General features: G+C 37.1%; 1 non-coding gene across 1 annotated transcript; it reads right to left on the reverse strand.

Moving 5' to 3' along the window:
• Positions 1–15,957: 15,957 nt before the first annotated feature.
• Positions 15,958–16,107, reverse strand: LOC138080533 (small nucleolar RNA SNORA62/SNORA6 family). The gene has a single exon (XR_011144990.1). It is a non-coding gene; the product is annotated as a small nucleolar RNA SNORA62/SNORA6 family (small nucleolar RNA).
• Positions 16,108–27,216: the final 11,109 nt, after the last annotated feature.

A 27,216-nucleotide genomic window follows, 5' to 3' on the forward strand; every position in this document is an offset into this window, starting at 1 on the left:
TTTATTATAAATTTTATGTAGTCCATTGATTTTTACAGAATGCTTTTGTTATTTTTTGCTGAACACAGCCAATCTATAATTGCAATTGACAGACTAGTGTAGTTCCAATAGGAATGCTGATTGATGTTTCCCTTTACACTAACAAGTAAGATAAAATAATGAAGCCTGTCATAACTTCACTCATTCATCAATGATATAAAGGACTTTTTAATAGCTTTTGATACTGAAAGAGTACTTCTTTTTTGTTCTAGTCACCATTTAATGACAACAAATACAGCATACTTTCACATTTAATCACATTATTATTATTTTCTCTATTACTATCTTAAGTCTAGGTAATCAAAACAATAAATCAAGCTCTGTTTTATAGAATTTGCCGATTTCTGTGGGAAAATACTCCCACAATGGCCACTTGCAAACTACCAACAAGATGTCGCTGACACAGAGTAGGGAATGATATACACACCGTATCACACTGCTATCTCATATGTCCACCATGATAACACAATAGACAGAGATAACCCTAAGCATAGATAATAGAAAAATGTAGCCAAATAACTAGGAAAGATATGTTTTGAATATTTATTATCTTTGTTTTTCAATGTAATGGCGTATTTAATTATAAACTTGTATAACTTAATTTTGAGCTTTATATACCTTAATGTGAAAAAGGTGAACTATCTTTTTCTGTGTACATCACTGATGTTATTTTGGAAATATTAAGGCAACTTTTAAAAATATTACTCATAATTTTTAATAATGATTCCATATAATAAATGATTACACTGTTTCCTGAAACCTTAACAGCTGGTTCTTGCAAGCCAGTAAAAGCTAACTCCAGCGTGCTGTAGGCAGTACCAGCATGGTGCAGCTTGTGTACTTGTTCCCCTCTTGGCTGGAATGACAATGCTTTATTTCTCTATTTCGTTTATATAACTCTAAACTAGTATCAATATTGGTATTTTACTGTGTATATTCATAATTCACAAAACTCTTTAATGTGAGTAAAACAATTTTAACTTATTTCAAATATTTAATATACTTTTTAAATAAAATATCACTAAAAATATGTTGGTTAAATATAAACTCCAATATACATTATCATTCTAATAAAAATTATGAGCAAATAAATTACAAGTAAAATAACTAATCAAAAATAACAAAGCATACATTAATGTGAATAAGTTTTAATTATATACAATGTTATTTAGTTTAAAAAACAAATTGTGTCAACAATACCATTGTTAGTCATAGATATATTTTTGTATAAAGTTTTCCAGCTGCTATAAAAGTTCTCTCTGAATCAGCTCTGACCAGAAAAATGTTAAAGAGATGGTTATAAGCTATCTCCAAATATTTTACCTTGATTCCTTTATCTTCAAAGAATATCATCCTTTTTCAACTTGATAAAAATATTGATAACTTTGGAGAGCTCTATTTGCACAGCTCTTAGCTTTCTTGCAGGGACTACACTGTGTTTCATAGCAAGTTACAGTTTCTGACTCAAAGAAAGCATTTTACATTTTGTGTCATCATCTTTAGTTTCAAAATATATAGATGAATATTCCAGGACTGAGACACTGATAGAAACTTCAGTGTCCTCATGTTCATATCCTACTTGTTTGGAAAACTTTAAACTGAGTAAGAATTAGTCTTGCAAAGAAAGTTTTGTTTTGTCAAACTATTTGCATCTCCTCCTGAGGACTGAGAAGGTCTAAAATAATTTCTTTTCCAAAATAATGTGCGTTTGTTCAATTACATTTTTGCTACTATGTATATCACTTTGGGCAGAGAAACTCCAGCAAGATGGTAGGCACTGGAACAGTGGCTGCCTTGCACTGGAGCAAATTTGAGGAGATACCCTACATCCAAGGGCAAAGGAGAAGCCCCAACAAGATGGTAGAAGTTGTGAAATCACATTTAGAATCAAACCCCACATCCAACAGAAATGCTGAGGGCTCAAACAAACCTTATATGCACCAGGACCCAGAGACCCCACAGAGACTGAGCCAGCACTGTGTGAGTGTCTCCTGCAGAGGTATGGGTCAGCAGTGGACTGCTGCAGTGGACTGCTGCATTGGCAGGGGCTCTCGGTACAGCAGACCTAGGAATGGCATAAGCCCTCTTGGAGGAGGCCACCATTAACCCCAGCACAGAGTCAACAGAACTTACACAGGACTGGGATACAGACCCTTGGAGGGCACAGACAAAACCTTGTGAGCACCAGGACCCCAGAAAAAGGCTGCCTGTGAGTGTCTAGAAGTCTCTGGTGGAGGCGTGGGTTGGTGGTGGCCTGCTACAGGATCAGGGGCACTGAAGGCAGCAGTGCTTACATGGGACCTCCTGAAGGAGGTCACCATTATCTTCATTACCTCCACTATAGTTTGACCTCATGTCAAACATAGCCCCCGTCCATCATCAGAAAACTGGATTAAAGATTTACTGAGCATGACCCCGCCCATCAGTCAGTCTCTCCCATCAGGAAGCTTCCATAAGCCTCTTATCCTTTTCCATCAAAGGGCAGACAGAATGAAAACCACAGTCACAGAAAACTAACCAATCTGATCACATGGACCACAGCCTTGTCTAACTCAATGAAACTATGAACCAGGCCACGTAGGGCCACCCAAGATGGATGGGTCATGGTGGAGAGTTCAGACAAAATGTGGTCCACTGGAGAAGGGGATGGCAAACCTCTTCAGTATGCTTGCCCTGAGAACCCCATGAACCCCATGAAAAGGCAAAATGATAGGACACTGAAACATGAACTCCACAAGTCAGTAGGTGCCCCATATGCTAGTGGAGGTCAGTGGACAAATTACTCCAGAAAGAATGAAGGGATGGAGCCAAAGCAAAACCAACACACACCTGTGGATGTGACTGGTGATGGAAGTAGAGTCCAATGGTGTAAAGAGCAATATTGCATAGGAACCTGGAATGTTAGGTCCATGAATCAAGGTAAATTGGAAGTGGTCAAACAGGAGATGGCAACAGTGAACATCGACATTTTAGGAATCAGTGAACTAAAATGGCCTGGAATGGGTGAATTTAACTCAGATGACCATTATATCTACTATTGTGGGCAAGAATCCCTTAGAAGAAATGGAGTAGCCATCATAGTCAACAAAAATCTGAAATGCAGTACTTGGATGCAATCTCAAAAATGACAGAATGGTCTCTGTTCATTTCCAAGGCAAACCATTTAATATCATGGTAATCCAAGTCTATGCCCCAACCAGTAATGCTGAAGAAGCTGAAGTTGACCGGTTCTAGGAAGACCTACAAGGTCTTCTAGAACTAACACCCAAAAAAGATGTCCTTTTCATTATAGGGGACTGGAACGCAAAAGTAGGAAGTTAAGAAATGCCTGGAGTAACCGGCAAGTTTGGCATGGGAGTACAGAATGAAGCAGAGCAAAGGATAATAGAGTTTTGCCAAGAGAACGCACTGGTCATACTAAACACTCTCTTCCAACAAGGCAAGAAGACTCTACACATGGACATCACCAGACAGTCAATAGTGAAATCAGATTGATTATATTCTTTGCAGCCAAAGATGGAGAAGCTCCATAGAGTCAGCAAAAACAAGATCGGGAGCTGACTATGGCTCAGATCATGAACTCCTTATTGCCAAATTCAGACTTAAACTGAAGAAAGTAGGGGAAACCACTAGACCATTCAGGTATGACCTAAATCAAATCCCTTATGATTATACAGTGGAAGTGACAAATAGATTCAAGGGATTAGATCTGATAGAGAAAGTGCCTGAAATTATGGACAGAGGTTCATGACATTGTACAGGAGGCAGATATTAAGACAATCCCCAAGAAAAAAAAGTGCTAAGAGACAAAATGGTTCTCTGAGGAGACCTTACAAATAGCTGCGGAAAAAAAAAGAAGCTAAAGGCAAAGGAGAAAAGGAAACATATTCCCATTTGAATACAGAGTTCCAAAGAATAGCAAAGAAAGATAAGAAAGCCTTCCTCAGTGATCAATGCAAAGAAATAGAGGAAAACAACAGAATGGGAAGGACTGGAGATCTCTTAAGAAAATTAGAGATACCAAGGGAAGATTTCATGTTAAGATGGGCTTATAAAGGACAGAAATGGTATGGATCTAACAGAAGCAGAAGATATTAACAATAGGTGGCAAAAATACACAGAAGAACTGCACAAAAAAGATCTACACAATTCGGATAATCACGACAGTATGATCATTCACCTAGAGCCAGACATCCTGGAATGAGAAGTCAAGTGGGCCTTAGGAAGCATTGCTAAGAACAAAGCTAGTAGAGGTGATGGAATTACAGTTGAGCTATTTCAAATCCTAAAGATGATGCTGTGAAAGTGCTGCACTCATTAGGCCAGCAAATTTGGAAAACTCAGCAGTAGCCACAGGACTGGAAAATGTCTGTTTTCATTAAATCTCAAAGAAAGGCAATACCAAAGAATGCTAAAACTACTGTACAATTGCCCTCATCTCACACGCTAGCAAAGTAATGCTCAGAATTCTCCAACCCATGCTTTAACAGTATGTGAAACATGAACTTCCATATATTCAACCTGGATTTAGAAAAGGCAGAGGAACCAGAGATTAAATTGCCACCATCCATTGGATCATAGAAAAAGCAAGAGATTTCCAGAAAATATTCTACTTCTGCTTTATTAACTATGCCAAAGCCATTGACTGTGTGGATCACCATAAACTGTGGAAAATTCTTAAAGACATGGAAATACCAGACCACTTGATCTGCCTCCTGAGAAATCTGTATGAAGGTCAGGAAGCAACAATTAGAACTGGACATGGAACAACAGACTGGTTTCAAATTGAGAAAGGAGTAAGTCAAATCTGTATACCATCACCCTGCTTATTTAACTTATATGCAGGGCACATCATGAGAAACATTGGGCTGGATGAAGCACAGGCTGGAATCAAGGTTGCTGGGAGAAATATCAGTAACCTCAGATATGCAGATAATACTACCCTTATGGCAGAAAACAAAGAAGAACTGAAGAGCCTGTTAATAAAATTCAAAGAGGAGAGTGAAAAAGTTGGCTTAAAACTCAACATTCAGAAAACTAAGATCTGGCATCTGGTCCCATCACTTCATGGCAAATAGATGGGGAAACATTGGAAACTGACAGACTTTATTTTGGGGTGCTCCAAAATCACTAGAGATGGTGACTGCAGCCATGAAATTAAAAGACGATTTCTCCTTGGAAGAAAAGTTATGAGCAACCTAGACAGCATATTAAAAAGCAGAGACATTATTTTTCCAACAAGGTCATCTGTCAAAGCTATGTTTTTTCCAGTAGTCATGTATGGATGTGAGAGTTGGACTGTGAAGAAAGCTGAGCACCAAAGAATTGGTGCTTTTGAACTGTGGTGTTGGAGAAGGCTCTTGAGAGTCCCTTGGACTGCAAGGAGATCCTGCCAGTCCATCCTAATGGAAATCAATCCTAATATTCATTGGAAGGACTGATGCTGAAGCTGAAACTCCAATACTTTTGCCACCTGATGCGAAGAACTGACTCATTTGAAAAGACCCTGATGCTGGGAAGGACTAAAGGTGGGAGGAGAAGGGGACAACAGAGGATGAGATGGTTGGATAGCATCATCGACTCAACGGACACGAATTTGAGTAGGCTCTGGAAGTTGGTGATGGACAAGGAAGCCGGGCATGTTGCAGTCCATGGAGTTGCAAAGAATTGGACATGACTGAGCGACTGAACTGAATTGATATCACTTTGGGTTTAAAAAAAAGAGGGGGGGAGGAGTAAAAGTTTATTTAACAAATTTTTATTCTCCACCATGAATTGTGTATCTTGTTTTATTGACTGTGATGTCAAAACATAACTGTTGTATGTCAGTTATATCTCAATAAAGATGGAAATGAAATTAAATGGGAAGCACCTTAGAAAAATAAAATGTTGTATTTCATATTATTTTAAATATCATATTTTATATTATTTATAAATACCAAAATACCATAAGATACAATATCCCTCTGGCAGCTATTAGTTGTTTTGCCTTTTTGGATATAGTCAATTTCAATCTAAGCATTACCCAGAGCTACCATCCCTGATGTAGCAGTTGTAGTCAGAACTTCAATATGTCCTTCCCAATTGTAGATACCCTGAGAGAAGCTCTGGAAATGCCACCTCTGGACAGCTACTATGACCTGGACAGCATTCTAAGTCCTGATATCTCTCCAGACAAGAAAGGATAGCCTTCGCTTGCCTGATGACTTAAATTGTGTCTGATCTAGCCAATGTACAATATTTGGGGTTTGTTTGATTGTTTTATTGATGGCCAATGGGACAGGGAAGGAGAGATAGAGGAGACAAGCTGCTGAGAATGGTATTAGGGTAAGAAAGAGGAGGCAAGAAAGGGAAGATAAAGGAATCGGGAAAACTGCCAATAAGTATGAACAAGTTATTGATCAATACTTGAAATAATAGCATCCCACCAACAAAAAATGTCAGTCTCTCAGTACTTAATATTAACTTAATATACAGGGCATTCATTTTTTTTTAAATACAGTGTAACCAACATCACTACTGGCTCAGTGACTTTGATAATACTGATACTTAGCAAAGAACAATGTTCCCAAACTGAAAAAATATATAATCTTGTTCTGGCATTAGAGAACTGTATGTTAAAAGAGCTAGAAAGGTGAAGAGGTATAGAGAGAAAAACTTTCTTTGCTTATCCTTTCAGAATTAGCTCCCTCCCCACCACCACCCCCCACAAAAAAAAAAAAAACACTAAAAAAAAGTCAATTGGCAATTTGGGAGATAAACTTGCTCTTTGATATGCTTATTTTAAGTGACTTTGATATAAGTATACTGCAGATACATAAGGAGGGTCGCTCAGGATGGTGACATAGATCGTTCTGAACATCACTCCTCCTCATAAGGAGATGGACTAGAACTACCCATCCAGAAACTGGGGGTGAGGCTGAAGCACCCCTCTGGAAAACAGAGGAGGAGAACTGCATTAGAAGAGCGGACATCTCATTTCATGTTCTTCTGCCCTCAGATTGGCATTTTTACTGTCACCTCCCCTGGTTCTCAAGTTTTCAGACTCAGATCAATTTACATGACCAGCTTTCTTGGGTCACCGGCTGGCAGACTGTAGAACCTGGGACTCTTGAGAACATGAGCCACTTCCTCATCATAATTCATATATATGATACACTGGTTCTGTTTCTCTGAGGAAATCTGACTAATAGAGTTATCTATAGGGTAAGGAAGGGAAAAAGCAAAAGAGAACAAGGATAAAGCTAGAATTTTCAGAATATATCTTGCTTAGTGTATTTGATGTTGGGAACATATACCTAATTATATATTCACATAATCATAAAATTTAAAAAATTTAAAGCAATCCCTAAAAAAGCAAAAGCAAAAAAATGAATAAACTAAATAATATAACAGGTTAGTACCATAACTGCACACACCATTATCTCAAGTGTTTTTTAAACTGCAGTAATTTGGCCTGACATGTCTGGTGGAATATATATACTAAGCTACAAATAAATTTTAAAAAGCTGCAAAAAAATTCTTAAACTGTTTTCAGCAATCATACCATTAGAGGTAATGTTGTTATTGCTATACTGAGTGTATTATGAAAAAAGAAAATGAATAATTCTATTGGTTTTGGTGAAAATAGGAATTTTTAGCAGAGTACAAAGAGAGGCAAATGTAAGATTTAAAAGGTTAAGTAAAATCTCTCTGTTCTTCAATTTGCATTGAAATTATCAACATGAAATCATAATATATTTTATCTTTAACACACACATTTCTTAGCTCTGTTCACTAAAAAAGGAATAGCATGCTTAATACACATGTACTTCTAAGTATCATTTTCCTCTAAAAAAGAACTAATACTCCTTGGACAAAGAGATGATCCTAAAATGGGGCGGGAAGTATACAAGATGATTCTATAAAAGATTTTGTCAAACCAGAAACCAAAATATCTATCAAAGAGTACTGAGGACAGATAGAAAGGATTCAAGAACTAAGAATATTTTTCTAGCCAAAATATGGACAATCTGAGAATCAACAAGAAAAATAACTGCAATGTACTGAAAAATCAAAAATGCCAAAATTCATGAATACATAATGATACTTTTAAAAAATTATTGCACACTTTAGAAAATACTAGGGAATCAGGTCATTATTTCAAGAACATATATATCCTGACTTTCTTGCATGAATTCAGGATATTTGAGGGTAATTAAACAGTTGACTAGGGAAAGTTTCTATTTACAGAAATATTTCAGGTAATAAATTATTAAAGGAGATTAAAACGTCATCAGTTTCCAATTCCCGATAAAACAACATATTCAAGCAGTGATCACCAATTCCATTGCTAACATCAACAAAAGAGAAACAACCAGGTATCCTGTGCCCTCTATGAATTTCCTTTGAAATTTTCTTGCAAAAAAGAAAAGAAAATCAAACTGAATCCAGTCAAGACTTTAAATCTAATTACTTATTTATAAAAAGTGAGGGAGAAAGAGAAATCTATTAAAGAAAACCATGGGATGCAATTGGCAAAATCCATATTGTAAGAAAATGTGCAGAATAAATTGCAATTGAAAAATTAAAAAGAGAAAGGGGTGGAAACACAAATTAAACTAGATTTCAGATGAATATTTGCAACTGCTTGCTATTATGAACTCTATTTAGACCCCTATTTGAACAAAAATAAAATTATGAGACCATCAGGAATATTTAAACACTGACTGGATATTTCATGACATTAGGTAAATTTTTAGGAGAGACCATGGCATTGTGATTATATTTTAAGAATATCATTTAGAAACAAATACTGAAATGGTTATTTAAGAAATGATATAGAGATTGACCATTTTTTATCATTGCAATCACTGTTAAAGTCATGCCTGTCACAGGAGAATTCATTATACTGGTTTCAAAAACATATATGTTATGTTTGAAATGTTTCATAACAAGAAGATTTTTAAAGTATGATATTTTTAGAAATTAAAAATCTAGAGATCCTCAAAAAGATATTAGCAAATTTCACTGTATAACTAAAAATACTAGCGCTCTATGCACTCTAAGCAATAGATATGGAAAGATTGAAAATGCTATTTATAGTTTACAAACCAGCCCAGGGATTTAAAAAACTGAAAGGAATAATTAAACTTTACCATTCTTACAAAAATTAAGAAAGTTAGAAAAAAATTAAGAGAGGTAAACAGGAAATACAAAGTAAAATGTGAACTAGAAACTAGTCCACATATTCAGTAAAAAGTAAAAACTGACAATATAAGAAAAGAAACTGAGGGATCAAGTATAATAGTCGGCACGGTCCAAAGGCCAAAAACCTACAGTATAGCTTTCAGCTCCTGAAAATACTACACACACACACACACACACACACACACACACACACACACACACACTCATACACACACTCATAGAGCAAGCTATTCATTCATTCATTCAAACACCTAATGAGAAGCTACTAACTCCTTAGTATTTTCTATGGAAAACTGCTGTTCCATTCAGAATTGCATTTTGGGATTCCCTCATAGCTCAGTCAGTTAAAAATCTGGCTGCAATGCAGGAGACCCGGGTTCAATTCCTGGGTCAGGAATATCCCCTGGAGAAGGAAAAGGCTACCCACTCCAGTGTTCTTGCCCAGAGAATCAGAGGAGCCTGGCAGGCTACAGTCCATGGGATCACAAGAATCAGACACAACTTAGTGACTAAACCACCACATTCAGAATAAGTCTGTTTTTCTTTTAAGAATTAGAGGTATTAAAAAAATTCAAACCCTAGGGAATGCCAGTACCTGTCAGGAAATGATATTCACCATCATACTCATGCACAAAGTCACAGAGCACCTCTGAGCCTGGTCACTGGAGTCCAAGACAGATCCACAGCCATACAGATGGCATGAGAGAGCCCACACCAGGCTAAAAAGGGCCCCCAGTTTAGAACAGTTTGGGGAGATTCCAGGAAGATTACTGACAGTATAGAATCAGTAAAGTCTCATTAGGAAAGCAGAAATTGTGCTAAATAGTTCAAACAGAGAGTATTTACTACAAGGAACCCTTACAGAAAATGATCAAAGGACTGAAGGATCAAAAAGTTTCAAGTGAGGAAAACCAGTGAATGAGAATTACAAAAGCTGCTACAACCCCTTGGGCTCAAATAACAGAAGGGAGGAGAGGAGATTACCAGAATCCAGAACACACTGACTGCTAAAATGCTAGGGACTGCTGCCACCCCTGAAACATCTCCGTCTCTGCCTGAACCATCAAAAGCCACTGGGAACAGTAGTCACCTCTGGCGTCTGTTTTGGTACCACTGAAACCCAGGAGTCCCTTTGACAACTGGTGATACTACCTGTGTGTGCATGCTAAGTCACCCTTACCAGTAACTGAACCTGAAATAATTTAAACACTTACAAATTATAGAAATTACACTCATACTAGCTTTTTGACTCCAGCAAACAAACAGCAATTAACATACTCACTAATGGTTCAAAAGTTTTATGATTAAAAAATGAATCACTGTATTCCTAAAGGCTTATTTTTAGTTGGCCCAGCTATTTATTGCTAAGTATATTATAATTTAATTAATCTAGATTTTATGGTGTTCTCTAACTTTTGGATATTCCATATTTAAAACAAAGCCTAGACATTCCCGAGTAATGAATTGCTCGGTAGAAAAGAATCCGCCTGCCAATGCAGGAGATGCTGGTTCAGTCCCCTGGTTTGGGAAGATCCCACTTGCCGGGCAGTAATTAAGCTCGTGAGCTACAACTCTCAAGCCTGTGCTTTAGAGCCCAAGAAGCACAACTACTGAAGCCCTGCTTGCCCTAGAGCTGGTGCTCAGCAACGAGAGAAGCCACTGCAATGAGAAGCCTGTGCACACCAGCTGGAGAGTGGCCTCCTCTCACTGCAACTGGAGAAAGGCCCACAGAGCAACAAGACCCAGCACAGCCGAAAAATACGCAAATCTATCAATAAAATTATAAAACAAAGCCTGGTCTATTGGGTATTAACACTGATGTCACAATAACTCATAAAATTACCATTATATTCTAGGAAAATATCATCAAATAATAATAGAAATCTTTTATTCTTTAATGTATACAGTAAAAAAAAATTCAGTTGATTGAAAAAAAAATCATTTTGTTTGATATACCAGGACATTTTCTAATATATAAAATGTCATCTACCAGGTGTAAATGTAAAATGATGCCCTACTTTCTAAAATTCCCATTCACCCATTGTGTAATATATCATGCTTCATGCTGTTTTACATTATGTAAAATAAACAATGAATACAGACTCTGGATTTTAATGCCTGAGGTGTGAAATTAGTTCTCTGCCAAGTGTGTTTTTGATCGTTAGAGATTTAAAACATTCAGAAGTGTGTCAGTCTGAGACACATTTCTTCAGTTCACTTACAAGAAATGAAAAGCAATCTAGATATTTAAAAGAAGAGAATGAGACTGTGTAATAGAATGCACTGTGTTGTGATTTTGCACACAGTCTTTGGTATTCATTGGATTTTACGCATACTACTCACACGGGCAATAAACAGTTCGCATACTCAGTTTTGCTAATTTTTCCTCTGAGGCTTCTTTACAGTGCAGTTACCACAAATCCTCCATTATAACAAGATCATCTTGTTTACAAAAGTATAATCTCAAAAAACATTTGCATCTCTAATGTAATTAAGTACTTATTCACATGGTAATACATCCTACCTAATCTTCTATTTATAAATTTCCATATCTACACAATGAATAAAAATATTTTTGTGGTTAGTAAAAACCACTGGGGACTTCTAGGCTAAGATGGTGTAATAAAACTGATGCACAGAATTTCCTTTCCCAACATTCTATTCAGTGAAATAAAAATAGTAAAACCCAGGAAAAATTCAGGAGCAGCAACTAGGCAATCTAATACCATGAACCTCAAAAAACAGCAGCCTAGTTGGGGGGAGAAAGATGAGGATCTGGAGCAGGGTGGCAGGTATTTTATTGTGAAGGACTTAGTCTTATCCCTCAAAAGCCAAACTATAAGTTGTCTCTGAATATCTCCAAATCTGGGGAAAATGAACCGAGTGATATTCTGATGGGGAGTAGACTCAGATAGAGAGAACAGACGTGATCACCAAGGGAAAGGAAAAATGGGGGCGGAATGGACTGAGGGTCTGGATTAGTAGATGCAAACTGGACAAGAAACAAAATCCTATTGTACAGCACATACGCAGTATGAAAAAATATAAAAAAGAATGTATATATGTATATAATAATCACTTTGCTGTATAGCAGAAGTCAATACATCAATTATATGTTTCAATAAAAAATAAATTAAGATAATAAGAATACACAGCCATTGATTGTAATTTGTTGAATAAAATCACTGCCTCTCATGGAATCAAAAGTGAGTCAATTCTGGTTTTATTTATTTGAATTTTCTTTCTTTCCTTCTTAGTAAATTTGGCTACAGGTTTTTTAGGTTTGGTTATCTTTTCAAATAACCAATTCTTGGTTTTGTTGATTTTTAATGTTTTTCCACTCTTTTATTTCTGCTAACTAGGTTTGTTCTTTTTCTAGTACCTTGAGGTACACAGTTAAATTGAGGTTTTTTTCTTTTTTAATGTAGGTGTTTATTGCTATACACTTTCCTCATTAATGCTTTTGCTGCAGTACATGTTTTGGTATGTTATCCTTCCATTTTTACTTGTCTTGAGTGTTGTTGTTTTTTTTTTTTTCCCCTTTTGATGTCTTCTTTGACCCACTGGTTGTTCAAGCATGTGCTGTTTAATTTTCATATCCTTGTGAATTTTCCAGTTTTCCTTGGGCTGTTGATTTCTAAAATGGCCAACAGTTGTGTGAAAAGATGCTCAACATTACTATCATCAAGGAAATGCAAATCAAAACCACAATATGTTTCACATGTGTCAGAAAGGTTATTATCAAAAACGGACAATGAGTGTTAGCAAGGATGCAGGAGAAACTGAAACATTTGCACCCTGATGGTGGGGATGCAAACTGGTGCAGCCACTGTAGACAGTAGCATGGAGACTGAATTCAAAAACCTGAAACTAGAACTACCGTCTAATTCAGTAACACCACTTCTAGGTATTCATCCAACAGAATTGAAATCAAGATCTCAAAGAGATATCTACACACTCATGTTCACTGCACTATTCATAACAGCCAAGGTGTTGAAAACAAACTAAATGTTTATCAACAGATGAATGGATAAAGAAAATGTGCTATCTACAAACAATGGAATGTTCCCAGACTTTAAAAAGGCAGGCAGGTGGCAGAATTCTGCAATTTGTGACAATGCTACCGAAAGCTCGGCCTCTCTGTACACTAGTCCCAAATCAGACCCCAGAGACAATTTTGGGTGAAGTAGACAAGGACAGCTTTATTGTGTTGCCAGGAAAAGTGTTTCAAGGCAGCCTGGATATAAAATAATTTCTTCTGGTGAACTTGCTCTTTTCTCCTAAATACTTCAACTGATTAGATGAGCCCTACCCACATTCTTGAGGGTAATATGCTTTACTAATATGCTTTACTCACAGTCCACTGATTTAAATGTTAATTATGCCTAAAAAAATACCTTCAGGTCAACATCTAGATTTGTGTTTGACAAAACAACTGCGTACCATAGCCTAGCTATGTTAACACATAAAATCAGTTAAGAGACAAATAGTGTGAAGGAGAGAGAAAGGAAGAGACAGAGGTCACAAGTTTATGGAAAAAAATTGAGAATCAAAGCAGCATAATAAAGTTTACTAGCTATTAGAAACTATAAGCAACAGGATATATATAGCTAACAATTCAATTATCAGTCTAGAGAAAAGAGGAAACGGCAACCTACTCCAGTACTCTTGCCTGGAAAATCCCATGGAAAGAGGAGCCTGGTGGGCTGTAGTCCATGGGATCACAAGAGTCGGATACGGCTTGATGACTAAACCACCAAGGAGCTGTTAGAAAGGACCCTGGCTCCCTACGTTCATTCTGTCTTGGCTCTGTTGTCCCAGGTAACTGCTGGCGCAACGGCTACAACCATCTGTGGTGTCACTTAAGACAGACCCAAGACCAGAGGAAGGAGGAGGGTAGCACCTGAGAACTCATTACTCTGGAGTTAGTCTGCCTGGAATTAAATCCTGGCTCCAATACTCACTAGCTGTTTGACCCTTGACAAGTTTCTTAACCACTCTATACTGCAGAGACTTCATCTGTAAAATGAGAGATAATAGTACCTAACCCAAGAAAGTTGAATGGGTTATTTTATTTAAAGCACTTAGAATTAACAGTGCCTGGCAGTGGCAAGTGGAGAAGGCAATGGAACCCCATTCCAGTACTCTTGCCTGGAAAATCCCATGGACAGAGGAGCCTGGTGGGCCGCAGTCCATGGGGTCGCTAAGAGTTGGACACGTCTGAGCGGCTTCACTTTCACTTTTCATTTTCATGCATTAGAGAAGGAAATGGCAACCCACTTCAGTGTTCTTGCCTGGAGAGTCCCAGGGACAGGGGAGCCTGGTGGGCTGCCGTCTATGGGGTCGCCCAGAGTCAGACATGACTGAAGCAACTTAGCTGCAGTAGCAGCAGAGAAAAAAACTGATAAAATCATAGTAGTAACAGATTTTAAAATGCAAACATTAAAAAGATAAAAGTAAAGCAAATAATATGAAGGAGAAATAAAGATGATTCAAAATAAAGTTAACTGATGTCCTTTAAGTAGAAGGCTTAATAAATAAATTTCCATGGGGAAAAAAATGAATTAATCTTCAAATCAAAAAAGCATATCAGATTTCAGGAAAGTCCTAGTTAAGTTATTAAACTTCAGTCAGGCTGGCCTTGCATTTCAACACATTTTATGCCATAAGCACAAGAACCATGTGTACAGAATTCTATTACAACATGTAGCCATGATATTAGTCAAGTATAAAATCAACAGTCTGTCATTCTAAAGCATGAAAGAATCTATGGACCACAAAACTCATGAGCCATTCTTCAGAAACTGCTTTGTAAAATATATCAAAATGTAAAGCTACTTTTATAGAATGAATGAAAATAACAAACTCAGGAATGGTAAAACAATGTAAATACAAGTAACGAGCTGTGTATCCATTTAAGTAGAACATAAATAAAAGCATATAGATTATGCTTATGGAATAGAATGTAAATGCCAGAAACCTGGACAGTATGAAAATAATAATGTTACTGACATATACCAGTAGATTAAAGAAAAATATTATAAAAGAAAACATGAGAGTACTAATTTCCCATCATCAAAAAGAAGTCAATCAACACTCTCTTGAATTGAAGATGTGGTTTTAAAAAGGCTCCGAATTCTTAATGATTTTCTTAACCTTTTTATTTAATCTTAAAAGGATCCTTTAAGAAGTAATGACTCAAAACATTTGAGTTTTAGCAACTTTTTTTTTTTTTAGATATGGTTTATTTTCTGTTAACCAAATTTCAATTTTAAGAGTATGTGGAAGAACAGCTAAGGACCACTCAGTGGCCGTTCCTACCCATTCAGTGGCCTAAGCAGTGGAAACTGCAGAGCAGTCTTCAGTGGAAGGCTAAGTACTCCAGTCTTCAATGGGGAACTGCTGAATAGGCAGAGAAGGCACCTGCACTCCTTTGGACCAGCCCACCACCTCAGGATGAGTAGCAGTGAACTCTGGAGCTGGAGCAGTCCATTCTGCCTGAAGTTCCTCCTTGGTTACAGCTTTCCCAGCTGCAGCCTGCTCTTCCATTTCAGTCTCTTCAGGCTCTGGAGTGGAGATCAGGCATGACCTCCCATGGGTGTTCTTGGAAGATGGTGCCACGTACAAACAGAACTTCTCGGCCAAGCATCCGCCACATCACACCCACTGAGTGAGTTCCCTTTTTAGGATCTTACAGCAGGATAGATCAACTCAATCTTAAAATAATACTTTTGTAGCAAGTATTACTAGCAAATTCCACTCATTGGGCCAGAAACCCTTGTGGTGTTTTCGAAAAACTTGCCCCTTGTGGAGCACACTGCCTATACTTGTGAGTTCATCAGCCAGTGGCCTCAACTCCAAATGTTAACAATGTGCAGTTAGCAACTTCTTTCATTCCATCTTATTTTCATTTGCTACCTCTTGTTGTTGTTCAGTCACTACGTTGCATCCAACTCTTTGCCCGCCCCCCCCCCCCCATAGATTGCAGCATGCCAGGCCTACTTGTCCTTCACTATCTCCTGGAGTTTGCTTAAATTCATGTCCATGAGTCAGTGATGCCAACCAACCATCTCATCTTCTGTCATCCTCTTCATCTCCTGCCTTCAATCTTTCCCAGAATTGGGGTCTTTTCCAGTGAGTCAGCTTTTTGCATCAGATGGCCAAAGCATTGGAGTTTCAGCATCAGTCCTTCTAATTTGCTACCTCTAAATTCAAATAAAACTTAATACATTTCATTCTTAAGATATCACAACATGATCCTGTTTCATGAAAAATATTTTTCAAAGCCTTCTTTCTAGCCTCTATTTACATACATACATAAAAGTATGGAATAATGTTCATTAACATTGTTTGTTGGGGTAGTGAGATGAGATAATATTTATCACTTTCTTTTCTGCAGTTTTTTGAATTCTTAAATCCTTCATTACACAAATAATAAAGCAATTTTTCTATGAAAAGAAGTTTTGGTATCAAATGACAAGAATGCGTTCCACAGACATAATATCTTCTAGATATATACAAAAGTTACAATACACTGACATAAGGATTAGCTTTTCAAAGGCATGTGTACTTCATTTCCAGAATTAGATAATAACTTTCTTGCAGAGAAAAGTGAAAGTTCATAGGTGTTAATGATGCCTACCAAATCACTAAGCACTTAAAAAATTACATGTTTATAATTCCACACGTGGCATGCATGCATGCTCAGTTGGGTCTGCCTCTTTGTGACCCTATGGACCGCAGCCCACCAGGCTCTTCTGTCCATGGAATTTTCCAGGCAAGAATACTGGAGTGGGTTGCCATTTCCTTCCCCAGAGGATCTCCCAGACTCACAGATCCAAACCCTGTCTCCTGTATCTCCTGCATTGGCAAGTGTGTCCTTTATCACTGAGCCACTTGGGAAATCCTTATAAATATACATTTGTACACAAAAAATAAATTTTAAGGTTTCTTTCTTTTCATTTTTTTTGCATTTTGAGCCATCATTCTGTTAGCAATCAAAAATTAGTCTAGTATTCAAATATATGCCTGTTGTTTATTTAAACACGTAAAATTTTTTAAACATAAAACAGAATAATCTTATATCTTGATTTTTTTGAAGGAAGAAAATTAAAAGATATTTACATTTGCATCTATAAAGAACCTCTGGAAGAATACAGAATAACAGTTAGTAGTATATTACCTTAAATTTGCTAATCAGACATACTTCTATCTTCCCTCCCTATTCTTTTTGTCAAATTTTTTTTAAATATCTATAGTGATCAAAACAATTTTTTTCAACAATGCTTATTACTCAGACCTCCATGAATCTAAGTGGCAGCTGCAGTAAAGCAAAACTCTCTGATCATTCTTCCTAACCTTACTGGTTCCCTTGCTAGTAAAAAGGGTGTGAAAAGGGACTAAATTCTCATTTACCCAAGAACCCTCTCAAGTGATGTTCAACTCAAGGTGTCTGGACTACAGCTGCCGACAACTGCTGTAAGAGGGGGGAAGATGCACATGAAAAGAAGGATGGAAAATTATGCACAAGTGGAGCATACATATGAATACTTCCTCTTCAAGCTGAAAGGGAAGACATAGAAATGCACATTAGGAAATAAATATTTAAATAAAATAATTGATTAATTATGCCCTGTTAACTCCTTATTTGACTTCAAGGAGGAGGATATATGATAAATATACACCATAGTAATCCGGCAATTTTTTAAATTAGTTTGAAAGTGGGAACAGTAGGGGGGGAGAAGCAAATATTCTTTACATTTCCTCTACTTTGGACTTAGAGCCTCATTTTACAAAGCAGGGCTCTGAAGTTCAGACTCAGAAAACTTAGGATGAAAAGACAGCAGTTACCTAGGCCAGATCTTTTCCCATGTATTCACTCAATGTGTTACATTTAACAGAACTAATGTACCTTGAGCCAGAATGACAGTCAAGCCACAATAAAAGCAGCTTTGTCTTCAGTCTGAATATTCTTTAAAGGAGAGCAGAATTTTTTAAAACTAATTTATTAAGCGGTGGCATAGAGAGTCATTTAGGTAAAGTGGGGTCTATTCTCAGAAACTGGGGGTACCTCAGCAAGGCCATTAATGAAGTGAGTACAAAGATATATTGCTGGAATAATTGATTTGGATCACTAAGAAGGTCAAGTTGGACACATCAGTATTTCGTGATCCTATTAGTCAGTTAAAGATAAACTAGCACTTTAATAAAACAGAATTAAATTTATTGCTGGAAGTCCAAGTCTTAATGCCAGTGGAGACACAAAAAATTATCCTAAGTGTTTAAAAACCTCAAAACACTGTTCTGTAAATTAAATGAAATTCTTTTCATGGTTGCACCCGAGTGTCAGTATCCCGAGTGTCAGTATCCCGAGTGTCAGTATCAATGTATTTATGGGTATGTCTGTATGTATATATGGAGTTAGAGTCTGAAAAATGATATGTGGTATATATGAAAAATGATATAATGATATATGGCTTTATGAAGATACCATATATGTAATGTATGATTTATAAAAATATATAGTCTGAAAAATTATTTATAAAAATACATATATAGTCTGAACTGAAATATGATTTTCTCATTCTGAATATAACTGAGTTTCTTTCTTTATGTTTTATAATTAGGCTTATTTCTTATCCCTACAAACAGAAAATTTTACTGTACTACAGTTTAGTGTTCCATTATTGTTTAATTAAAAGTAAGCAATTAAAAAATCCTTCAGTAGGGATTTCCTTGGTGGCACAGTGGTTAAGAATCTGCCTGCCAATGGGATATGGGTTCGATCCCTGGTCTGGGAAGATCCCACCTGCTTTGGAGCAACTAAGCCTGTGCACCACAACTACGGAGCCATACTCTAGAGCCAAGGAGCCACAACCCTTTAGCCTGTGTGCTACAACTACTGAAGCTCCCACGATAGAGCCCCATGCTGCACAACAAAAGAAGCCACTGCAATGAGAAGCCCATGCGTCACAGCTAGAGCGGCCCCCACTCGGCACAACTAGAGGAAACCAGCACAGGGCAATGAAGACCCAGCACAGCCAAAAGTCAATTGATTAAATAATTAAATGTTTAAAATCCTTAGGGAAAAGTAAATTCTAATCAGTTATTTTATCTACATAACTGATTCACATTTGTATCCTTTAGCTCAGCTGGTAAAGAATCTGCCTGCAATGCAGGAGACCCTGGTTTGACTCCTGGGTCAGGGAGTTCTGCTGGAGAAGGGATAGGCTACCCACTCCGATATTCTTGGGCTTCCCTGGTGGCTCAGATAGTAAAGAATCCACTTGCAATAGGGTAGACCTGGGTTCAATTGCTGGGTTGGGAAGATCCCCTGGAGGAGGGCAAGGCGGTCTACTCCAGTATTCGAGCCTGAACAATCCCCATGGACAGAGAAGCCTGGTGGGCTATACAGTTCATGGGGTCACAAAGAGTTGGACACAACTGAGTGACTAAACACAGCATATAGGTAAGTTTTAGAAATCACTCATCTATAGTGCATTTAACACAAAGCAGGTAAAACATGGGTTACAGATGTTATTACAATGTGGCATTCTGTTTCATGTTTCATATTGTTTGACTTCTTTTCTCATAATGCCTGTTTAGCAGTTGTTAGATGCTAATTATAAATTTGAAGAACTCCCAATCATCCAAACAGACATGTAGACACTGATTTGTATTAAAATAGAAATTGTGCACTTTAAGCTTTAATCATATAAATGTATAAATGTGAACGCTAATCTATTAATGTTCAAATTGTATAGATTAATATGCTCCTAAAGTTACAACTAATGGGTGTTTTGAAAGCTAACCAAATTGAAAACACCACTCCTGAAAATGCAAGGCTGCTTTCGCTATTGCTGTTAAACCAGTCTTGTTTCTAAATATATATAACACAACAACTTGAAAGACTTAAAATTCTATGAAAATGTAGATTAGTAACACATAAATGACCTTCTAAATCTCTTTTTAAGCCATGCTCAATTGTTTATGAGAAACTGGTAATCAAGATATGGAAAAATGGAACACCCGGCTCTAACACGTTGATTACAGCTCCCCCCTGATCTCTACCAACGGTTTACTTTAGTTTATGTTTTTTAACTCATAATTTATATGAAAAGACACGAGTTGAAATGAAAATGTGTAGAAGAAAACATCCTCATAAAATGAAAGAAGTGCTGGCTTGCTTAAGGATGACATAGCATCTATCAGGAAAATGAAACAGCTGTCTCCAAAAACAAAGATAAAAGTGGAAGACTTTCATAAGGAAAAGGAGAGGGAAAATCATGCTATTTCATTCGAACTCAAGAGTCCTGAAGACAAAGAAAGGTCAGTCATTGACGGGTACATCAGCTGTTGTAGAACTACTCACGCTGAATGCTGAGGTCCAGGGGGTCACCTTTGCTCTGAGTGGTTTCAATCTAAATGCCAACTTCTCAGAGCAGAGATCTTTCCCAACTGCCCTCCCTTATTTAGTCGCAACTCATTCAACCAGCCCAGCAGCACTATTATTTATCCCTCACCCTGTTCATTTCCTTCAAGGCACTTAGTACTTTACTGTTTTTTTCACTGCTCCAAGAGGGCAGGGTTATGCTTAGAATTTGTCCACCACTATATTCGCAGCATCTCTCACACAGTGCCCAGCACACATAGTAGGCATGCAAAAAATAGTCATTGAATAAATCAACAAATGCTCCACTGCAACAGAGAGAATACCAAGGCCCAACCAGTCCTAAAAAAGATGAGCTGTGACTCCCTAAAGATGGATTCTGGATCTTCCGTCTCATCATTATAGTTCTCTTCCCAACTGACTTCTTATCACTGAACTCATCATTGTAAAAACTGTTAACAGATTTTTTAACAGACTCACAAAATTCAACACAAAATTATTCTCCAAAACTAAAATGCTGGTCTATGCCTCCAAGGAGACTCTATGAACCTGTGAGAGAGTTTGGAACTATGGGTACTAGTTTTTTTGTATTGTCTGTATGCTAAAGATATTATAATTTCTTATAGAAAGAAATATTCATTTACTGACAAAATTTAGATACTTTATACTTATTGCAGAGCCAAAAAGAAAATGTGCTGTGAGCTACACTTCAAAGATAGATATAATTTTTCTTTTTATGCTGGTCATAGCAAACATTCCAACAACACAAGAGATGACTTCACACATGAACATCACCCAATGGTCAGTACTGAAGTAAGACTGATTATATTCTTTTCAGCCAAAGATGAAGAAACTCTATACAGACAGTAAAAGCAAGACCTGGAGCTGACTGTGGCTCAGATCACAAGATTCATATTGCAAAATTCAGGCTTGAATTGAAGAAAGTTGGGAAAATACTAGGCCATTCAGGTATGAACTAAATCAAATCCCTTATAATTACACAGTAGAGGTGACAAACAGATTCAAAGGATTAGATCTGGTAGACAAAGTACCTGAAGAACTACGGACAGTGGTTCATAACATTGTATAAGAGGCAGTGATCAAAACCATCCCAAAGAAAAAGAAATGCAAGAAGGCAAAGTGGTTGTCTGCAGAGACCTTACAAATAGCTGAGGAAAGAAGAGCAGCAAAAGGCAAAAAAGAAAAAGATATATCCAACTGAATGCAGAGTTCCCAGAGAACAGCAAGAAGAGATAAGAAAGCCTTCTTAAATTAACAATGCAAAGAAATAAAAGAAAACAATAGAATGGGAAAGACTAGAGATCTCTTCAAAACAATTGAAGATATCAAAGGAACATTTCATGCAAGGATGGACACAATAAAGGACAGAAATGGTAAAGAAGCAGAAGAGATTAAGAGGTGGCAAGAATACACAGAACTGTACAAAAAAGGTATTAATGACCCAGATAACCACAATGATGTGGTCACTCAGCTAGAGCCAGGCATCCAGGAGTGTGAAGTCAATTGGGTCTTAGGAAGTATTACTACAAACAATGGTAGTGGAGGTGATAGAATTCCAGCTGAGCTATTTCAAATCCTAAAAGATGATGCTGTGAAAGTGCTGTACTCAATAAGTCAGCAAATTTGGAAAACTCATCACTGACCACAGGACTGGAAAAGATTAGCTTTCATTCCAGTCCCAAAGAAGAGCAAAACCAAAGAATGTTCAAACTACTGTACAACTGTGGTCATTTCACATGCCAGCAAGGTTAAACTTAAAATCCTTCAAACTAGGTTTCAGCAGTATGTGAACCAAGAACTTCCAGATGTACAAGTTGGGTTTTAAAGAGGCAGCAGAACCAGAAACCACATTACCCACATTCACTGGATCATGGAGAAAGCAAGGGAGTTCCAGAAAAACGTAGTTCTGCTTCATTGACTATATCAAAGCCTTTGTATGTGGATCACAAAAAAATGTGGGAAATTCTTGACGATATGGGAATAGCAGATCCTTACCTGTTGCCTGAGAAACCTGTATGCAGGTCAACAGTTCAAACCAGACATGGAAAAACTGACTGGTTGAAATAGGGAAAGGAGTCCATCAAGGCTGTATATTGTCACCCTGTTTATTTAACTTATATGCAGAGTACCTCAGGGCTTCCAAAGTGGCTCAGTAATAGAGAATCCACCTCCCAATGCAGAAGATGCAGGAGATTCAGTTTCAATCCCTGGGTCAGGGAAGTCCCCAGGAGGAGGAAATGGCAAACCTCTCCAGTATTCTTGCCTGGAAAATCCCATGAACAGAGGAGCCTGGCAGTCCATGGGATTGGAAAGAGTCAGATACAACTGAGCGGCTGAGCACACATGAAGAGTACATCATGTGAAATACCAGGCTGGATGACTCACAAGCTGGAATCAAGACTGCGGGGATCAATGTCAACAACATCAGATATGCAGATGATACCACTCTAACAGGCAGAAAGTGAGGAGAAACTAAAGAGCCTCTTCATGAAAGTGGAGAGTGAAAAAGTTGGCTTAAAACTCAACATTCAAAAAACTAAGATCATGGAATCTGGTCCCATCACTTCTTGGCAAATAGATGAGGAAACAATGGAAACAGTGACAGACTTTAATTTGGGGGGCTCCAAAATCACTGCAGATGGTGACTGCAGCCATGAAAGTCAAAGATGCTTGCTCCTTGGAAGAAAAGCTATGACCAACAGAGACAGCATATTAAAAATCAGAAGCATTACTTTGCCAGCAAAGGTCTGTCTAGTTAAACCTATGGTTTTTCCAGCAGTCATGTATGGGTGTGAGAGTTGGACCATAAAGAAGCCTGAGCACCAAAAAACTGATGCTTTTGAACCGTGGTGCTGGAGAAGACTCTTGAGAGTCCCTTGGACTGCAAAGGAAGATCAAACCAGTCAATCCTAAAGGCAATTATACCCTGAGAAAAACATGATCCAAAATGATACATGCACCCCACTTTTATTGCAGCACTGTTTACAATGGCCAAGACATAGAAGCAACTTAAATGTCCATTGACAGAGGAATGGATAAAGATGTGGTACATATATACAATGGATCTGTATTGCAGTAAAAAGAATAAAATAATGCCATTTTCTGCAATACATTTTGACATAGAGAGTGTCATACTGAGTGAACTAAGTCAAACAGAAGGAGAAATATATCACATTCCTCATATGTGGAATCTAAAAAAAAAAATGAACAAAGGAAATTACCTACATAACAGAAAGAGACTCAGAGAACAAACCTAGAGTTTCAGGGAAAAGGGGATAGTTAGGGACTTTTGGAAGGTCATGTACACACTGCTATATTTAAAATGAGTAACCAACACAGACTTATTGGAACACTGCTCAATGTTATGTGCCAACCTGGATGGCAGGGAGGTTTAGGGGAGAATGGATACATGCATATGTACAGCTGAGTCCCTTCACAACATTATTAATTGGCTTATACTCCCAATACACAAAACATTTAAAGTTAAAAAAAAATAGAATAAAAAATAAAGGAAATCAACCCTGAATATTTGTTGGAAGGACTGATGATGAAGCTGAAGCTCCAATACTTTGGTCACCTGATGTGAAGAACTGACTTCTTAGAAAAGACCCTTATGCTAGGAAAGCTTGAAGGCAAAAGAGTAAGGGGGCAGCAGAGGATGAGACGGTTACATAGCATCACCGACTCAATGTACATGAATTTGAGCAAACTGCGGGAGACAGTGGAAGTTAAAGGAACCTGGCGAGCTGCAGTCCATGGGGTCACAAAGAGTCAGACACAACTTAGCAAATGAACAATATTTTTTTAAAATAGTGTAATGACTATTTCAGTTTCAGTTACATGTGTTTAATTAAAAAAAAAAAAACCTTCACAAAAAACATGAGTTAATGTACTTTCCCATTTAAAAATTGTTGTGCTTTTATAGACAAAATGCAATAATCCTACTTAAAATACTTTGTTCTAATAGTCTATGCCATAAATAATAATAATTATGGGCTTCCTAGGTGGCTCAGTGGGTAAAGAATCTGCTTGCAATACAGGAGACACAGGAGCTGCAGGTTCAATTCCTGGCTCAGGAAGATCCCCTGGAGAAGAGAATGGCAACTCACTCCAGTATTCTTGCCTGGAGAGTCCTGTAGACAGAGAAGCCTGGTGGGCTCCAGTCCATGGGCTCACAAAGAGTCAGACATGACTGAAGCAACTGAGCACACACTTAAAACATACTATCCACTAGGTGTTTTCTATAACTATTAATTCATAAAATTGTCACAATTCTATGAGAGGATTATTTACAGCTCTGTCTTATAGTCAAGAAAATTGGAGGCTACAATGAGTTTTAAAAAACTTTCTAAGGTCAAGTTGCCAGTAAATGGTACTATAGAGGCATTGTGATTAAAAAAAAAGAAAAAAATAGCACATAATGAAATGCTGTGATGGGCCAAGCAATAATCTCATATCAGAAGAAAAATATTTATCTACACAAAATACTGAAGAAAAATCATCAGCAATTTTTAGATACTGAACATATAATTTCTGCAAAGTGAATATCATAATTTTTCCACACTCTGTGACTTGGATAGCTTTATTAAACTTATCCCAAAACCTATCCCATGCTTCTTTACTTTGACAAAGCTCTTTTCTACGTTACAAAGTTCATATCGTAAAATGTTGTATTGAAGAAAGATGTAAAAGAAGATTGTAAGTAATTTTCTTATTATCAATAAAATTCCACATTCCAAAGGTACACTGCAGACTCCCCTGCTGTTGGAAGGTTCACAGCAAGTACTATTAAGGTTATTACATCCCACAGATAGTCTCAGTGTTCTGAAGGTAGATCCTGGGAAGTGAGAATAATTCAAAGAAAATGTCATTTATTTTCTTTGTCCTTCCTGTCTGCTGGGATTGAATGTTGATTTTTTTTTTTTTTACCTATTTAATTGTTCCCCTAAGCACATCTGCAAAAAGATACATCATATCCTGAAACCATTATATGTTCATCTAAGGAGCTTTTCTTGAATCCAACAAAATAGTTTTTTTTTTTCATTTACGATCTAATGTGTCTGGAGTAAGCATTGACTTTGTGTCCTTTCTAACAGATGACCATGAAGTCTGACACAGGTTGCTTAGCAACTGCCTTATGCGCAGAAGTAGAAATAACTCTTTGATATACTCTCTATGTGTATTTCTACTGATTTATTTCATTTGCGTTTAGCGTGGGAGATCAAACAGAATCATTAGAATCCTACTAACACCCCAAGGGTAGAAGAGCTCCTGGTCCACTTTAAGCTAAAGTACCCAGAGATCAAAACAGCTTATGTGTCATCACAGAACAGTACTGCAGAGTAAAAAGAACAATAAATACACTGTGCTTGTCCATTACTAAAGACAAGGTGTGTACATTCTCATCAGTGCTGGCACAGTGCTGGTCTTTGAAACTTGAAAATAATTCTCAGAACTGTTATTTATAAGCTAACTTTTTTTTGAAATGATAAAGGACTGCATACTTCCCATTATATGGTTTGCTAAAAAGCCGTTGATATCCTGAAGGACAAGTCATTGTTTTAATGCATGACATAATGTAAATCATCTTGCAGCAAGAACAATACTAATCACTTCACTTGTTTGCATCAACCATCACTCTTCGACCCTCATTGTATCTGATCCAATCTAAGCTCATTTATATTATTCGTGACTTGTTTATATAGGAAGAATTCAACCAAGCACTCAGTGGTACTGCACTTCAGAACAATAATCCATGCAGACGAGTCCTGGGTCTTAAATCCAAAAATGAAAAGCTTAAAAGCTTTTAAAATAGAATTTTGAGGAGGAAATATGTAGCTAGTTTTATGACTTAATGAATGTGAAAACATACGACATTGGCAAGGATAAAAATTTGAAAGAATTTTAATACAGGAAACCAGTTAGGTTTTTATAAGCCTACAGTTTTCAGCACAAGTTTTCAAATTACAGTATTCTGGAAACCTGCAAACTTTTTTATACCAAATCAAATAACAAGTAGAAAATCTTTTTAAGTGGTAAAACATTAATACAGAAACCTCAAAGTTATCAATATAATAACATCAAGGCAAAATTTACCCCATCACAAGACTAATACTTAAGGAGTTATTTTGTTTTCACAATTACTTAAACATCACCTAAGTGTCTATGAAATGGAGACTAGTTAAACTATAATAATCCATACAGTGGAATATAAACAGATAAATTTAACAATATATATAATGGATACATTGCAATAGTTTTAGTTCCTTTTTTCTTTTTTGTTAATTATGTAGATCTCTACAAACTGATATAGAAACATTCCCAAAATAAATTGCAAAGTGAATAAATTGGGATGCGGTAGAATAGTTTGCTATTGCATTTTTTACATTGTGTTCACAAAAAGAAGTTTTATATCTCTTCAGTTCAATTGCTCAGTCGTGTCCGACTCTTTGCAACCCCATGAATCGCAGCATGCCAGGCCTCCCTGTTCATCACCAACTCCTGGACTTCACTCAGAGTCACATCCATCAAGTCAGTGATGCCATCCAGCCATCTTATCCTCTGTCATCCCCTTCTCC

This window comes from Capricornis sumatraensis, chromosome 5 (assembly GCF_032405125.1).
Source record: "Capricornis sumatraensis isolate serow.1 chromosome 5, serow.2, whole genome shotgun sequence".
NCBI classification, from domain to species: Eukaryota; Metazoa; Chordata; class Mammalia; order Artiodactyla; family Bovidae; genus Capricornis; species Capricornis sumatraensis.